At 42.2% G+C, this 16547-nt stretch overlaps 1 long non-coding RNA gene across 1 annotated transcript; it reads left to right on the plus strand.

Moving 5' to 3' along the window:
- The first annotated feature begins 5089 nt into the window (after positions 1-5089).
- LOC116986088 lies at positions 5090-15622 on the plus strand. The gene is made up of 3 exons (XR_004415404.1): positions 5090-5100; positions 7987-7992; positions 15588-15622. It is a non-coding gene; the product is annotated as an uncharacterized LOC116986088 (long non-coding RNA).
- The last annotated feature ends 925 nt before the right edge of the window (positions 15623-16547 follow it).

The following is a 16547-nucleotide window of genomic DNA, read 5'->3' on the forward strand; positions in this document are numbered from 1 at the left end:
ATAAGGCTCTTAAAGATAGCAGAGTCAGGGGATATGGGGAGAAGGCAGGAACGGGGTACTGATTGGGGATGATCAGCCAAGATCACATTGAATGGCAGTGCTGGCTCGAAGGGCCGAATGGCCTACTGCTGCACCTATTGTCTATTGTCTATATTCTCTTTTATTTATATCAAATGTTTTGTCCTGCATTTCTCAATTGGAATGAATTTTCACCTCTCCGTATTCATTTATCTTCCTCTTTTACGCTCCTTCATTAGTTTCCTCTCTTAAATGATACAGGAAAAAGTTGTCACCTGCGCAAACTTATTATTCAATTTAAAACCAATATTTCCTTTGTTTTCTCCACCTTTCCCCCTCACTGCAAAGTAAAATGCAGATGTGATTGAAACATTGAGTTTATGTCGCTCTTTACAGATACTACCAGTCTGCAGAGGGGTCTCGACCCAAAACCTCACCCATTTCTCCTCTCCAGAGATACTGCCTATCCCGGTGAGTTAATCCAGAATTTTGTCTCTATCTTCAGTGTAAACCACCATCTGTAGTTCCTTCCTATACATACTACCTGACCTGCTGATTATCTCTGGCATTTACCGTTTTCATTTCAAATTTCCAGCATTTGCAGTTTTGTTTTAATTTTCAACAGGCATTCTGTTCATTTCAGAAGATGGTTCTGCTGACTATCAAAGGCAATAACCCAAGGGATAAGTCATGTGAAGATATGAAGAGTGTTTGGCCAGACTTCATAATGGAGAGCAGACCGCTCAGTCGAGCTGCCTGCTAGGCAAAATGAAGGAACAGGCCTTCCTAGACCAGCTAAAATTTGCTTATCAACCATAAGCATATCTTAATCAGCAGCCAAGGGTGTGCATGGAAAGCACAAACAGGAGCAGCAGCATCCAATTTCCATTTGAAAGCACAAAATGCACATGGGCATGTTTTAATTGACATAAAAAATAAGGATCCTGGGCTTGTGCCTAAAAGACATTGTGGGTTCTTGACCAATGCGAACTCAGAGACGATCATTTGTTTGAGGTGGCCTTTCTTAAATTATGTTGCCCTGAAGCAGGAAAGGATGATGTGGTTTGCATTCTCTGCAGAAGAAAGTGCAGCAGAAAAGGTTAGATTAAATGGATCTGCTTGCTCCACAATGTACACGAGGCTTGGCAAGAGATGGATTGATAAAAACATACTTTTAGTTTTGAAGCCAAATACTCATATCTGAGGAATAGTGCCAAGACAAGTTGGCCCAAAGATTGACTCTTCAGATTAAACCACTTAAAAATGCTTCCCGTGCCAAATTTAGTCACTGTGGCTAAGAAATTCAATTGTGCATGACAGCCTGCACTAAAATGAAAGTACATAGGAACCTTGCGGAACATTATCAAAGGTAAAAGCAAATTTATTTGATCATCATATTAAATTATATTGGTCCAAGAATGTTGGTGACAATAATCCTGATATCTTCAAATTTGCGCAATTGTTTTTGAAAGTACTGTATTTCTCTTTAGAAACGTGTCAATAATTTATATTTTACAATTGAATAAAACATCACATGGAATTTACTTCTGAATGGGTTAATGAATCTTAACAGTAGGGAGCTGTAGATCAAAACGTCGACAGATGTTGTTTCTGAATGGTAGAAGTGATTATACATTGGCCTTTTTAAAATGCATAAGTATGTGAGGATATTTTTTGTATGTGACATTAATCAGCTAATGCTATTCTCCCACCTGAATGTCAAAAGGCAGTTGGAAATAAGGTGCAAAGAAGGTGCAGACTATAGATTAATGTTGTGGATTACTTGGCAAAAGTGTGACAAAGAACAATATCATAAAGGAGGGAACTTGCATTATGTCGATTGATGCAACAAACTGCAAGCTTTTATAGGAATAGAGTGTTTTTCAGTCAAACAATGAAAGATGTCCATGTTATAATGTTAAAATGTACATTACAATGCTTTGTAAAAACCATTCCACATTTTAAAATAAAAAATAAAAAGTGTTATCCTTTCAGATCCTTGGCCAAAAGCATTGACCCTATTTCTCTCTGCAAGATCCTATCTGATCTTCTGAGCTTGTTCAGTACTTCCTGCATTTGTTTCAATAATATTTAAAACTGCACGAAAACTTTAGCTGTAAGCAATGTAATTTATATAAAAATAAATACATCTGTCGGGGAAAAAAGCCATCTCCGCGATATTTGCCTCAAACTCGATTTCAACTATGCTTAGGCCATAAGAGTCTTCCACTTGGTGATACAACATCATGTCACCTTGTCCAGCATGTCTGGAGAAAAAGGAAGAAAAATCTGAACTCAGTCAGCTGTCCAGTCCCAGTCCTTGGTGCAGTCTCTGCTCCAATGGAAGAGAAGACAGCATGCAAGCACACACGAGACTGGCGGTTGATGAAAAGAAAGAAAAGGTAACTTAATTCCTGCTTTACTTGTTTTTCTATGCTTATAGTCAATGTAGCCATTTTTTCCAACAAATGATGGGCTCCGAATTTTCTGCATTATTTTGACTCATGGTGCAGCAGTTAGTACTGCTGCCTCAAACATCCAGAGACCTGCATTCATACAAAGGGTGGTTGGTGTATGGAACGAGCTGCCAGAGGAGGTCGTTGAGGCATGGACTATTGCAACGTTTAACAAACAATTGGACAGGTACATGGATAGGATAGGTTTAGAGGGATATGGGCCAAACGCGGGCAGTGTAGATGGGACATATTGGTCGGATTGGGCAAGTTGGGCTGAAGGGCCTGTGTCTATGCTGTATGACTCTATGACTCTATGACCTGAACTCAGTTGCTGTTTGTGTGGAGTTTGCACGTTCTTTCTGTCAGTGTATGGCTAACTCCAGGGTGCCCAGCTTTACTCCCACATCTCAAAGGACTGCTTCCACAGGTTATTGTAAATTATCCTGTGCTCGTAAGAATCAAAGGAAATTTTAGGAAAATAAATTGTTTTTATTTTCCTAAAGGAGCTTTAACAGTATTTACTGTTTCTTTTCTCTCCCGATTATTCTCATATTCCACTTTCCCTTTCCTATATGTTTGTGCTCTAGTACTGAATTCTGAAATTTTACCAATCTTTTAGTTATTGTTCTTTCTGACAATGCCATCAGCTTTTCCCCATATTCTAAAATAATCCTTAATTTATCTTGCTTGTCATGGCTGAAAATTTCCCCCTGAGTTGTTGTAAAGTATGTATTCATTCATCAAATGTCAGATATTGCTTGTTTACAATCACAAGTTTTAATATAGTTTCTCAAACCACCATAGTCAACATGCCTTTAGACCTTATACTTTAGACTTTTGAAATACAGCTCGGAAACAGGCCCAATGGCCCACTGAGTCTGCGCCGACCATCAATCACCCTGTACACTAACCTACAAAAACTAGGCACAATTTTACAACTTACAAAAGACAATTAACCTACAAACCTGTATGTCTTTGAAGTGTGGGAGGAAACCAGAGCATCCGGAGAAAACCCACAAGGTCACAGGGGGAACGTACAAACTCCATACACTGCACTCGTAGTCAGGATCAGACCCTGGTCTCTGGCGCTGTAAGGCAGCAACTCTACCATTTTGTGCCGCCTCTTTTCTTTTCCTTCCTCTTCATTATTTAGACTTGAAAACTTAGTTTCAGATTGAACTAAAAAATTTCAATCCTGATATTAACTTCTAATATGATAAATCTTCTGTAGTCATCTTAATTACCAGATTATTATTTAATCCTTTGTTCATTGTATAATGCTTGATCTAAAATGGGTTCCTGAATAGTCTGATCTAGAAACCCATTTATTTTGTGTTTGAACTTCTTAAACTGACCAGCACTGTAAATTTGGTTTACTTCTTTATGTAGATTAAAGTTCCCAATGATTACATAATCACTGTTGCTACATGCATATTTACTAAGTTCCTTCCTCTCCACTGTATTTATCTAAAACTGTATTAACCTCCATTTTGTCTATTTCTTATGAAAATTACACATCTTGGGAAATTTAATTGACAACCTCAGCGACTTTGCATCTAATGTCTTTAATGGCTTTTTGATCATGCTCATTTATTTGTGATGAGTTCTATAAATGAATGTATAAAGAAGAAGCATTCTCAGCAAGTTATCCAACTGCCATGAAAAGAGAAATAAAATTAACATATCTGGATAATGACTTCGGAACGTTTTTTCTCTCTTTACAGTAGTCGTATGATCCACTAAGTCTATTCCGACTAGGAAAATATCAGACTTCCAGAATTTTCAGTTTTGCTGTTGAACAATTGCCCAACACTTCTAAAAATGTTATCAACATATCTTATGATTGAGTATTCTTTTCTACTCTTGGTGCTCTTAAATAAAGCTGCTTGATTGGAAGTCAAATTAGGGTAGGATATGTAGAGTAAATGGTAGAACACTTAGGAGTGTTGATGAATAGAGAGATCTTGGAGTGGAACTCCAAAGTTCCCTGAAAATGGAGACACAAGTGAATAGGGTAACGAAGATGGCATTTGTTAGACTTGCCTTCACAGGACAAGTAATTTAGCAAAGAGTTGTAATGTCAAATTATTTCAGTCATACAAAACAAACTTGGAAATTCTCAGCATTTGTAGACGTAAAGGGATAGTTGAGATTTTGGGTCGCTACAAATACTGTCTGACTTGCTGAGTTCCTCCAGTGGTTTTGCTTTTGCTCCAGATTACAGCATCAGTAGTCTGTTGTGCCTCCATTGGTTAGACAGTATTTGAAGTGTTGTGTACATTTCTGGTCTCCACATTACAGGAAGAATGTGGTAACAATAGAGTGTGTACAGAAGAGATTCACTTTGATATTGTCTGAAATGGATGATCACAGTTATATGGAGAGATTGGATAGCCTGGGTTTATTCCCACTTGAGTTTAGAAGGTTGAGAAGTGATCTAATGGAGGTTTTAAGGAATTACGAGCAGTATAGACAGGATAGAAAGCCACTTACTTTCCCCTCGGACACGAGCATCTCAAACTACAAGACACAGGTTTAAGGTGAGAGAGAAAAAAATTAAAGGAGACCTGTAGGATATTTTTTTCACCAGAGGGTGGTAGATATCTGGAACAATCTGCCAGAAGAGGTTGTAGAGGCAGAAACAATGGTTACAGACTGTGCGTAGATAAGAACAGCAGGCATAACGCAGGCAAATGGATTTAGTGACTGGACATAATGGTTGGAGTGGACGAGGTGGGGTGAAAGAGTTTGTTTCTGTGCTGTACAATTCTATAATTCTATGAATTTGAGATGTAATTCCAGATTTGAGATTGAATTTGAGGAGGACAGCCTAATAACATTGGTGGAGGTTTTTGGGTAACCATCCTAATTCTGTGACCATGACCCCATAATTTAAGAGGTGGTATGAGGAATGGGTCGATGAATAGTAGGTGGTCCACTGCCAATAGTAGATGGTCCACTGCCAATAGTAGGTGGTCCACTGCCAATAGTAGGTGGTCCACTGCCAATAGTAGGTGGTCCACTGCCAATAGTAGGTGGTCCACTGCCAATAGTAGGTGGTCCACTGCCAATAGTAGGTGGTCCACTGCCAATAGTAGGTGGTCCACTGCCAATAGTAGGTGGTCCACTGCCAATGCTTACATGCACAATATCCTCACATTTTTCTTTAGCCTATTTCCTCACCTTAATTTGAGATCTTTGTTTTGTTTTTTAGCATTTAATTTATTGATATGTTAACAATTTTCATATAATCTAATAGATTCTGATTGGATTCAGATATTGGTTACATTTTAATTAGTGATATCAGAATGAGTAATGTTAAATGAAGAGCAAGCAGGCCAAGCGTACTGGCAGGCAGATGCCCACAGAATAATCAAATACCAAATTCAGTACCAACCAAGATTAATTCTACAAAACCTGGAACCTCATTTATCACCATGGTTCTGATGGGCCCGGTAATATTCTTCATTCAATTCTCTTACAAAATGATGCATGACAACGCAAAAACTTCCACCAAATTTTTCTTACGATTACTATTGAACTCCGCTACTTGAAAAAACTTTTCTCAATGGGTGAATCGTATTTGTATTGTTGTCGTTTTGAAAACCGAGGCTTTTTGGAGCTGAGATGCAGCAAAAAGACACCATGGAGAGAGCGGATTCACCATTTGTTTGGCTTCCCCTTTCATCTCATGGAACTGAGAAATGCGGAGAGAAAAGCTGATATCAATCACTTATCAGAAGTATATTTTTTGTCATAGAGAGTCATTCTTAACAATCCTTTATGTTTAAAAGCAATTCCAAACATTACTTCTGTAAGGTTTTCTTTAATTGTTAGACTGAACTCCTCAGTTCGGTACTCCCCAACAAACTAAAATATTTCTGTCCATCCTATCAGGTCTTTTGATTGTAGATCTAAACTAGATATGATTTACTCTCTTCACAAAATCTCGTTCACAGTTAGATCTTTAGATGGGAACTTCTGCACAAAAGAGCCTACAGCGAGGATATGACCTTTAAAATACAAGATATCTGACAGACACATCTGAGTGATGGTATATTGCTGTCTTTTCATGCACAACGGAATAATTTTGAATCACAATTTTTTTTTAAATGAAACTTTAAAATAGCTAAGGAAGCACTTTGTGGGAGAAATGCAATTGTTGTATCAGCTTTTGAATTATCGGTGAAGCAAATAGATTTGTATAGGGCACATCAAGAATAGAAGAAAGTAAATGAAGCAAGATAGACACAAAAAGCTGGAGTAACTCAGCAGGACAGGCAGCATCTCTGGAGAGAAGTGATGTTATGTTCAGCCATAGACATAGCCAACATACAATTAATAAGGGGAAGAAAGTGGGTGTACAACCATAGAATTTATTATTGTGTTAGTGAAAGATTGAAGTATCTCTTGAGACAAGGTTGCTTGCAGAGAGGATCCAGATCTGAGGCAGTGAGATTCTTCTGATGAAATGAACTACTTTATAAGCCAATTGATCATTTTTTTCCTTGAGACTAATTATCACATAATAGCCAATAGGAATTTGTAGATGCAACAACATACTGCCTGTAAAATCATTTATTCTGTTTGAGAATTGGTCTTTGTAATCACAATTAGTGATATTGCTGGATGAATATTTAGAGCAATATTTTAAAATTCCGATGTGGTGTGAACAGAATGATTTTATCCAAGGAATATAGAAGTTTTTGCACTGTCGCCGTGACATTTGAACCATCCATTCATTATATTGTCAAACTAGTTAGGTTCTCTCAATTAACTATGGTGAGAAAGAATGTGTAGAATTTATTGTCTGTTCCACTACATGAAGGGACTTGACAAATAAATCTTGTGAAAACGTTTCCATTGGTATTGGTTTATTATTGTCAGGTGTGATAAAATACAGTGAAAAACTCCATTTTGTACATCACCTAGACAGCTCATACCATACATGTGTTTAACAGGTATTGCAAAAGAGAAAATTCATACAATTTGGAATATACCTTGTAAGGGGAGATTAAAATGTACACAAGGTAGATAGGTAGGTAGACGAGGTAGATAGGGAGATTGGGAGCACATTTTTTATCACATGAGAGGTCTGTTTAAGAGCTTGGTTACAGCAGGGCAGAAGTTGTTCTTGGACCCCACCATGTTTTTTTCCAACATAGTCCGAGGCCCCATAAATGGAAGCTGGCTCTCAGCTCATGAGATCAGTGAAGGTCTTCCATTAGTAGGACTTTCAGAAGAATGTATAATCCTTATTTATTTCCATTTTAAAGTTAGTGTCATATTTCACTTGTCAGCAGGGTCCTGGGCCTCAGGATTTGGGGTTGCTTTTGAGAAATAACATAGACGGGTACCAAACTGCCTTTATCATCTCATCCCCTCCTGATTGTTGACTCCCACCAATGGTTCAAACCTGAGACAACTGCCCAAGCATTGCAAATTACTTCACATGTGGTGGCTCTGGCCTCAATTATGTTGCTGGTTGGCACCACAGCTGTTTCCAGCTGAGCAAAATGTCACAATGAGCCAGAGGATTAATGAATAATCATCTTGCTTGTTAGATCTTTTTGAAAGAGAAAAGTTGCCCAGTTAATAATGTGCCATCAAGAAAACTTTGATATATTTTAAGGACACAGATCGGGTTCTGATCTTCGCATTCTGGTTGCTCATCAGCCTGTATAGCTCTGATTATTATCTTAAGGTGCAGTACATGTGCAGAAAAGAGCTAGCAATTTGTTCGCAAGACTCAAGAGTCTTATTGTAACATGTACTGAAACGGAACATTGCATATGTCATGTACCGAAAGAGAACAAGGAAATGACAGAATGTGTTGCCTGTTATGTTCCTGTGATAGAGTGAGTGTATCAACCAGCATTAGGCTGTTACTCAGTAATTCACTCAGTATATTCACTCTGTAGGAAAACAAATATCATTTTCTTTCCGAGAAGTCATTCACGTTGAGGTTTCACTTGTACATGACTCTGTTTACCATGAAATAACATAGATACTGTAAGCACACTTTGGTAGGTCCACAAGAAAAATGGTGGTTTTAATTCCCTGGTTTCAGTTTCCGTTTCAGTTTCAGTTTAGTTTCAGTTTCAGGCACAGCAAAACGTTTTTGTTGCGTGCTAGTCACCAATCACCAATTGGCAACTCACCAATCACAAATCTAAAGCATATGTACATTCGCATTAGAGTGAAGGGAGCTTGGATGACGAGGGAAATTGAGGCATTGGTCAAAAACAAGAAGGATGTATGGGGCAGGTAAAGGCAGCTGGGAAGAAGTGCATCCCTGGAGGAGTTTCAGGAACTAAGGAATAAACTGAAAAAGGAGATCAGAAGGGCAAAAAGGGGTCAGGAGTTCTTCGATGGTAGGTAGCATGAAGGACAATCCCAAAAGATTGTATACGTAAGTAAGGGGAAAAGGGTAACTAGAGAGAGAATGGGACCTCTCAGGAATCAAAGGGGTCTCCTCCGTGTAAAGCCACAGGAGATGGGCAAGGTCCTCAATGAGTATTTCTCCTCTGTATTTACCGAGGAGAAAGACAGTAGGACGGAGGAACTTGGGGCAGTCAATGGAAGTGTCTTGGGAGCAGTCAGGGTTACCATCGAAGAAGTATTGAAGGTACTGTCGTGTAGGAAGGTAGACACATCTCCAGGACCTGATCAGATATATCCAAGGACATTGCGGGGAACTAGAGAGGACATTGCGGGAGCTCTGGTTGAAATTTACGAGTCGTCCTTAAATACAGGAGAGGTGCCAGAAGACTGGAGGGTGCAAATGTTGTGCCTCTTTTCAAGAAGGGCTGCAGGGAAAATGCTGTGAACTATAGGCCGGTGAGCTTAACATCTGTAGTTGGAAAGTTACAAGATAATACAGGTATTCTGAGGGATAAGTCATACAGGCATTTGGATGGGCAAGGGCTGATTAGGGATAGTCAGCATGGTTTTGTACGTGGGAGGTCATGTCTCACAAATTTGATTTTTTTGAGACGTGACATAAAAAGTCGATGAGGTCAGAGCTGTAAATGTTGAGTACATGGATTTCAGGAAGGCATTTTACAACGTTTCGCATGGTAGCCTGATCTGGAAGGTTAGACCGCATGGGATCCAAGGAGAGAAAGCTGAATGGATTGCAAATTGACTTCATGAAAGGAAGCAGAAGGTGATGGTGGAAGGTTGTTTCTCGGGCTGGAGGCCTGTGACTTGTGGTGTGCCACAGGGTTCGGTGCTAGGCACTTACTGTTTGTCATCTACATCAATGATTTGGGTGAGAACATATAGGGCAAGATTAGCAAGTTGCTGATGTTACAAAAGTGAATGGTTTTGCAGATAGTGACGATGGCTGTGAAAGATTGCAGTAGGACCTGGGTCGATTGGCCAGGTAGGCGGAGGAATGGTTGATGGAATTTAATACAATGAAGTGTGAGGTGTTGCATTTTGGGACATCAACAAGGGCAGGACCTACACGCTAAATGGTAGGCCTCTGGGTAGTGTTGTAGATCAGAGGGATCTAGGAGTACAGGGCATGTTCAAGGCTCAGGTAGAAAAGGAGGTCAAAAAACCTTTTGCCACTTTGGCCTTCATCAGTCAGAGTATTGAGTATAGAAGTTGGGAGGTCATGTTCCACTTGTATAAGACGTTGGTGAGACTGCATTTAGAATATTGTGTTCAGTTGTGACACCATGTTATAAGGAAGATAATGTCAAGCATGAAAGGGTTCAGAAAAAAATTATGAGGATGGTGCCAGGATTAGAGGGTGTGAGCTGTAGGGAAAGGTTGAGTAGGCTGGGTCTCTATTCCATGGAGTGCAGGAGGATGAGGGAGATGGTACCGATGTGTACAAAATCATGAGAGGAATAGATCAGGTAGATGTACAGTCTTTCGCCCAGAGTAGGGGCAGAGGACATAGGTTCAAGGTGAAGGGGAAAAGATTTAATAGGAATCCGAGGAGTAACTTTTTCACAAAAAGGGTGGTGGGAACAAGCTGCCAGAGGAGGTAGTTGAGGCTGGGATTATCCCATCGTTTAAGAAACAGTTAGACAGGTACATGGATAGGACAGGTTTGGAGGGATATGAACCAAGCGCAGGCAAGTCGGACTAGTGTAGCTGGGACATTGTTGGCCGGTGTGGAAAAGTTGGGCCGAAGGGCCAAATTCCACACTGTATCAGTCTATAGCATTAGCTGGCAGAGGCACGGAAGACAATGAAAAGTCTGGTTGGATGGCATGAGATAATTCAATATTTGTTCAATAGGATGCAGGTACTACACCTCAGGTGCTGTCAATGAACATGATGCTTCTGGGACCACAGGTGAAAATGTTGAATGTACTACCAGCTATTCCAACCACTTTGTGTGCAGACACAGATTGGAGAACTATGTAAAGATGTTCCTGGATTTTTCAATGAAATCCATGAACACACAATGGCCAACAGATGTAGTTGAGGCAGCTACTATAACAGAATTTAAAATGACTCTTGGACTGATACATGGACAGAAAATGTTTAAAGGTTCATGGGCCAGGAGCGGGTAAATGGAATGAGCTGAGATTGGGCATCTTGGTTGCAATGGATGAGTTGGGCCCAAGGACCTGTTTCTGTGCTTTATTAATCTACGCCTCTGTGTCAAATACATAAATATTTTCAGACATACTGTAACACAATAGACCTGACTGTTCAATGTCTAACTGATCTGAGCACTTTGCTGCTGATTGCTCACATAAACGTTCATGATTGCCATGAATAGAATATTCCCAGTATTGCTGGGGCAACAGAATAACCGATTCCTGTCCTTTGTTTAGCCAGATTTCAATTATTGCTACCTTTTCATAAAGCCACGTGGTTAATTATACCTTGCCTCTAATATATTTATGTACATATACAGGGAATATTGCTTATCTATGCTCTTTCCTTCTACAGTGATGCTTGTTTGGAGAATTAAACTGGTTAATAACTGAGCTTCCTTGGAAACTGTATCAGTTTCACCTTACATAATCAAGGAGTAAGTATGACAAGTAAATGTAACTGTTCATACAATATTTTCTGAGCCTGACAATATCTCATACCAACTAAAGGTGAGCAGCCCCATTCAATTGAATTGTGTTGAATTGAATAAATTTTATTAGCCAAGTATGTATACGTACAAGGAATTTGCCTTGGTGCTTTGCACGCAAGAATAACAACACAATATACAGTAGATCATTTAAAATAAAACATTATAATTTAAACATGAGAAGAATAAAATAAAATATTGGGGTAAAATGAGGCTACAGAGTTTTGGCTGTTGAGTAGAGATACTGCTCGTGGAAAAAATCTGTTTTTATGTCTGGCTGTGGCGGCTTTGACAGTCCAGAGTCGCCTCCCAGAGGTTACTTCAAAGTTTTTGTGGCCAGGTGAGAGGGGTCCGAGATGATCTTACCCGCTCTCTTCCTGGCCCTTGCAGTGTACAGTTCGTCAATGGAGGGAAGGTTGCAGCCAACAATCTTCTCAGCTGATCGAACGATGCGCTGCAGCATGCCGATGTCATGCTTGGTGGCTGAGCCAAACCAGACCATAATGGAGAATGTGAGGACAGACTCTATGGTGGCAGTATAGAACCGGACCAGCATTGCCTGTGGCAGGTTGTGTTTTCTCAGCTGCCACAGGAAGCACATCCTCTGTTGGGCCTTTTTGACTGCGGAGTCTATGGTGGCCTCCCATTTAAGGTCCCTGGAGATGATGGTTCCAAGGAATGACTCCACAGATGTGACTGTGGTGTTGTTGATGTTGAGTGGGGGGAGGGGAGGGGGAACTCTCCTCAAGTCTACAATCAATTCCACCATCTTGAGAGCATTGAGCTCCAGGTTGTTGCGATGGCACCACGACGGCAGCTGTGTCACATTCCTGTCTGTAGGCAGATTCCTCCCCATCCTGGATCAGTCCAATCAGGGTTGTGTCATCCACAAACTTGATAAGCTTGACAGAGGTGTCTGTGGAGGTGCAGTCGTTGGTGTGGAGAGAGTAAAGGAGAAGAGAGAGTACGCAGCCTTGCGGTGCTCCTATGCTGAGGGTCTGCAGATCCGAGATGTACTTTCCAGCCTCACATGCTGCTTCCTGTCTATGAGGAAGTTCAGGCAGTCAACTGGGAGAGTTTGGAGTATAGTAGCTCTGGTGCAATGGTGTTGATTGCAGAGCTAAAATCCACAAACAAAATCCTTGCATAGGTCCCCTGGTTGTCTGGCTGCTGGAGGATGAAGTGCAGGCTTAGCTTCACTGTGTCATCCACTGTTCTATTGCAGGGGGTTTGTGATATTATTTAGGTGGGCCAGCACAATTCTTTCAAGGGTCTTCATGATTACAGTGATAGGCCTGTAGTCATTAAGACCAGTAATCCTTGGCTTTTTTGGTACAGGAACAATAGTGGAGACTTTGAAGCAGGCAGGGACAGTACATGTTTGCAGGGACTGAAATGTCTGTGTGGACTGGTGCCAGTTGTTCAGCACAGAGCTTGAGGGTAGAGGGGGAAACATTGTCCAGTCTTGGAGTTTTCCGGCTTTACTGTCTCCTGAATAGCTTTTTCACCTCCTCAATTTCTATTTTTAGTGATGGAGAAGTGACCAGACTGATGTTGGGCAGCAAGGAGGGGGTGGGTAGTAGAGGAGGGCCCAGTCTTTGCAGACTGGAGTCAGGCTGTAAGTTGGTGTGAAGTGGTGATGGGGAGGAGTGGGTGGGGGAGTGGAGGAGGGGATACCGGGGTTATGTTTCTTTCGATCAAACCTGCAGTAGAACTCATTCAGGTCGTTGGTCAGCTGACGATTGTTCAAGGAGCGGAAGGTTTTTCTCTTGTAGCTGGTGATTTCTTGCAAGCCCTTCCACACTGAAGAAGGGCAGTCACGGTGGCGCAGTGGTAGAGTTGCTGCCTTACAGCAAAATGCAGCACCGGAGACCCGGATTCGATCCCGACTACGGGCGCTGTCTGTCCAGAGTTTGCACGTTCTCCCCGTGACCTGCATGGGTTTTCTCCAAGATCTTCAGTTTCCTCGCACATTCCAAAGACGTACAGGCGTGTAGATTAATTGGCTTGATAAATATATCTTTTTAAATTGTCCAGTATAAAACTGTCCAACTTCCAGTATAGTCCCTGGTGGACTCTTCGGAAAGTACAACGTACAAGGTATTAGCTGAGAATTTGCTCCTCAACTTCTCAGAGTAATTTTCCTTGGCAGCTCCGATTTCTCTTCTCAGCTTGTACTTGTCCTGAGTGTAGAGGTCTTCATTCCCCCTCCTGTAGGCCTCATCTTTAGACTGTTTAAGTTCTGCTGTAAACCAAGGCTTGTCGCTGTTGAATATGATCCGGGTCCTAATGGGAATGCAACTGTCTTCACAAAAGCTGACATATGATGTCACGGTGTCTGTATATTCACTGGGGCTTCTCTGAACACATTCCAATCAGTGCAGTAAAAGCAGGACTGTAGATTTTCAATGCCCTCGCTTGTCAACCTTTTCATTGTTCTGACCACAGGTTTAGTAGATTTTAATTTCTGCCTGTAGGTCAGAATAAGGTGAACTAAACAATGATCAGAGAGTCCCAGAGCTGCAAGGGGAACAGAGCGATATGCATTCCTGATTGTAGTGCAGGTGCACAACCTTTTATCCGAAAGCCTTGGGACCAGACACTTTTCGTAATTCGGAATTTTTCGGCTTTCGGAATGGAAGATTTTTAGCGTAGATTTTAACGGCTGGCTCAGTGGTAGAGTGCTCGGCTCATATCCGCAAGGTCGCGAGTTTGCGCCTCGATCCCGGCAATTACTCGATCGCGAGTTTGAGTCTTCAATGTAGTTTTTTCTTGCAGAATAGGAGAGAATAGGGAGGGTTAGGCTGGGATCATTCTCTGCGAGATGATCTTAGTGCGGGAGACAAGTGTAGGAGAGGTGTACTGACTATGTGGGCAGAACTTTGGAAGTGATTGCCCACCATTCTCAAAAGCCGCTGTGTCTCCCTGTTCCTGGGATAGCAGGGGGCGATCAAACAGCACAATACCCCCCTCCCCCTCCAACTCCAGAGAAATCCACTCCCCAATGGGCCGCTACGGCGACAAGTGGCAGTTTGCCCACAGCCCGAGCTGCGCCACCCCAAGAACAAGACGTACCTTGCACACCATCAGCTTCTGCCCCTACGGGGAGCGTGTTCCTCTGGAGTTGGGGCGGGGCTGGGCGTCGGTGTCCCGATGAGGGGGCGCAGCTCGGGCTGTGGGCGAACTGCCACTTGTCGCCGTAGCGGCCCATCGGGGAGCGGCTTCTGGTGGTCCTGACGTCTCCGGCCAGTTTGCAGTTTTCCTCTGGAGTTGGAACGGGGCTGGGCTGCTGCTGGCTGTGGGTCTCTGGGATCTCTGTGCTTGCAGTGGGCCTGGGGGTCGGTGTCCCGTTGGTCCTGACGTCTCCGGTGACTGGCACTGACCTGCTGGCATCGCCGACGTGAAGACAGTGCAAAGCCCCCGCGCCGGTGCAATGGGCGGGGAGCTGGAGAGGGGAGGGAAGGGGTCACACACATGGCCGGGAAGCAGATGGGTGAAACTGAAGGGAGCGACAATCTGCTGCTGCCTGCCCGCTGAGTTAAAAAGTTCCCACGCAAGACTCACGATACACTGTGTATCGTGAGTCTACCGTGGGAACTTTTTAACTCAGCGAGCAGGCAGCAGCAGATTGTCAATTATTAACCCTCCCGCGCAATATACCCTCACCTTCTCTTTTATGAATGGGGATTTAGTTCCCCTTTCTTCGAGGACCGACCGGAGGTTCCGCTGTCACCTCTGCGGGCCGCCCTCGGTGAACGTCTTCAAGGACCTTTCTTCAAGGACCGAAAAAATGTCCGCTATTCAGAGCTTTTCGTTATTTGGAATTTCGGATAAAAGGTTGTGCACCTGTATAACAATAATCAAGTCTTCTCTCCCCTCTGGTGGGCAGGTAACATGATGTATGTATTTTGGAAGCTCTCGGCTTCCAAAATCCCCCCAAACAATGACCATGGAATCCGGGAAATCATTGTCTACTCTCATTACCTGGTTAGCGAGTTGCGTTTGTGCCTCACGTATGCAGGCTTGGGATGGGATGTAAACTCCAGCGAGAATAAAAGAGGTAAATTCCCTCGGCGAATAAAAGGGTTTGCAATTTATAAAAATGGATTCCAGATTAGCAGAACGAATATTAGACAGTATTATGATTTTACGGGTCGAGACCCTGCTACCGTCTGAAGAAGGATCTCGACCTAAAACATTGCCTATTTCCGTCGCTCCATAGATGCTGCCTCACCCGTTGAGTTTCTCCAGCATTTCTGTCTACCTTCGATTTTCCAGTAGCTGCAGTTCCTCCTTAAACAGACAGTATTGTGATGTTGCTGCACCAGCCCTGGTTAGTATAGAAGCATATTCCACCACCTCTTGATTTCCACACTGCCTGCACTTGGCGGTCTGCTCTGTCTAGTTGAAAGCCAGCCAGTTGCAGCGCATTGTCCGGGGTCGACTCACACAGCCACGTCTCGGTGAAGCACAGGGCAGCGGCTCAAGAGAAGTCCCTGTTTGTTTGGCACAGGAGCTGTGCAATTCAATTAATTAATAATTTCAGAAGCAAGCAATACTCTAATCTGCTGTCTTGTCAGTGATCCAGAGAGTGTTACACTATTGAACACTCTCTTTGGTTTGAGACAACATAATAATTCTATGTTCTCTCGGGTGGATTTCGCAACTTGATTCAAAGAAGAACAACAGATGTTATCTGCTTTCATGGCGAGGGTTTATTGCTGAAACAACACAAAATTATTGATCCCATTACCATCCTTGGAACTTGTTGTATATAAATGGGCGGTTACATTTCCACAATGCAACAGTGACCCCATTTCATTATGCATCTTGATGCCAAGTTTATGTCTTCATTCTCTTTCAGCTGCTGTCTACATTTTAACACTGTTCATGAAGTACACATGACATTCAATTTTCATTGCAATGCACTTTTGCTTTCATTTCCCTGTGTCTGCCCTGCAATCATTTGTAATGTTGACTTTAGTTTCAATCGCACTGTTCCTCTTAACTTGGTTTAA

Source organism: Amblyraja radiata, chromosome 23, assembly GCF_010909765.2.
Source record: "Amblyraja radiata isolate CabotCenter1 chromosome 23, sAmbRad1.1.pri, whole genome shotgun sequence".
Lineage (NCBI taxonomy): Eukaryota > Metazoa > Chordata > Chondrichthyes > Rajiformes > Rajidae > Amblyraja > Amblyraja radiata.